The sequence below is a fragment of the Propithecus coquereli genome, unplaced genomic scaffold (genome assembly GCF_000956105.1).
Source record: "Propithecus coquereli isolate 6110/MARCELLA unplaced genomic scaffold, Pcoq_1.0 Scaffold452, whole genome shotgun sequence".
Taxonomy (NCBI): domain Eukaryota; kingdom Metazoa; phylum Chordata; class Mammalia; order Primates; family Indriidae; genus Propithecus; species Propithecus coquereli.
Window position 1 is genome coordinate 532,041 of NW_012150308.1, and position 1,579 is coordinate 533,619.

Consider the following 1,579-nt stretch of genomic DNA (forward strand, 5'->3'; position numbering starts at 1 on the left):
ATATTATTCAATCCCCTATGTAGAAAAATTACTGTGGTGAGGAAAGAGATAACATAGGAGAACACTTAGTAGAATACAGATATAGTAAGTCCTCACTTAATGTCATCAATAGGTTCTTGGAAATTGCCACTTTAAATGCAAAGACTATAAGGAAACCAATTTTACCATAGGCTAAGTGATACAAGCAAGAGTTAAGTTCCAATGGCATATTTCTGGTCACAAAAACATCACTATACTTCTAAATAAAGATCCGAAACACTTCTAATATTAAACATTGACATAAACATTTAAGAAAGACTAACACAAACAAGTAAGGTAATTATTTACCCAATGATCCCAGTTCAACATCAAAGGTGGCCTTGAGCCTATCCTGGCAGCTCAGAGTGCAGGACCACGACCTACCCTGGACAGGACGCCCATCCACCGCTGGGCACGCTCACGCACACACCCACTCTCACTCACACTGGGACCAGATCGATACGCCAGTTCACATAGTAAGCACATCTTTGGGATGTGAGAGGAAACCGGAGTATCCACAGAAAACTCACACAGACATGGGAAGCACGTGCAAACTCCACACAGACAGTGGCCCCAGCGAACATCAACTTTTTTCTCATCAGCCTTATAACAAAAAGGCATTGAATGAAATGATGTTATTTGAGCGCCTCCTGTATTTGCTATGTGATGCTCTCGGTTTTGCTTTTGTTATACAGAGAAGAAAACTTACAGGAGGCCCATCTCCATCTATGAGAAAAGTCTAGGTTCCAGAAAGGGTTGGATTGAGGGCAAGCTATGCCTGAATTTCCACTCTTATGAAAGCCCCGTAATTGGCCTAAGTAAACAGATCGAAAACATTACAGTGTTAATAACTAATAGCTCCATGTTCCTGTAAGAGGCAGTAACAGCTTTTTCTACCCATTTACATGCCTGCATTTGCCAAACATGCACCAGAACTACATCCCCGGTTAGAGTATGTATGGCTTTATCAAAGCTCATGAGCCTACACAAATTCATCTTTCTGGAAAGACGGAAAGGACACAAAACTCACCATTCCAGACACATAAACTGGCCCTGAGGAGAAGACCACTCCAGGAATTCTGAAGTGTCCAACATAATAACTGACCATATATACTGATCATTACAAACAGTGCAACCATCAAAACAAACCGTTCTGGTCTAACCATCTGAGACTAGTGGATTATTTTAGCTACACAAAAATCTAGACATATTAGGGGTACAAAGTGCTCTAAGGGGCAAGATAAATTCAGCAACCTTCATCACATCATAATTGCTGATTTTAGCTCCAAAGAACCCTATAATAATTTTCCCACCAAAATCAAAGATTTACTATATCCTAAAACTATGATGTATATTCATATGTAGTACTGTACGTCTAACACTATTTTAAGATCAAGAATTTTACCTAAGAAAGTATTGAGATATAGGCATAACAATATATGTGTATAGGCATGATAATACATTAGGTAGACACTAAATGTAGACTAAGAGGGGAACAGATTTAGCAAATCAATTCATGCTGTAACCAGTTATACAGTACTATGCAGCCTTTAAAATATGC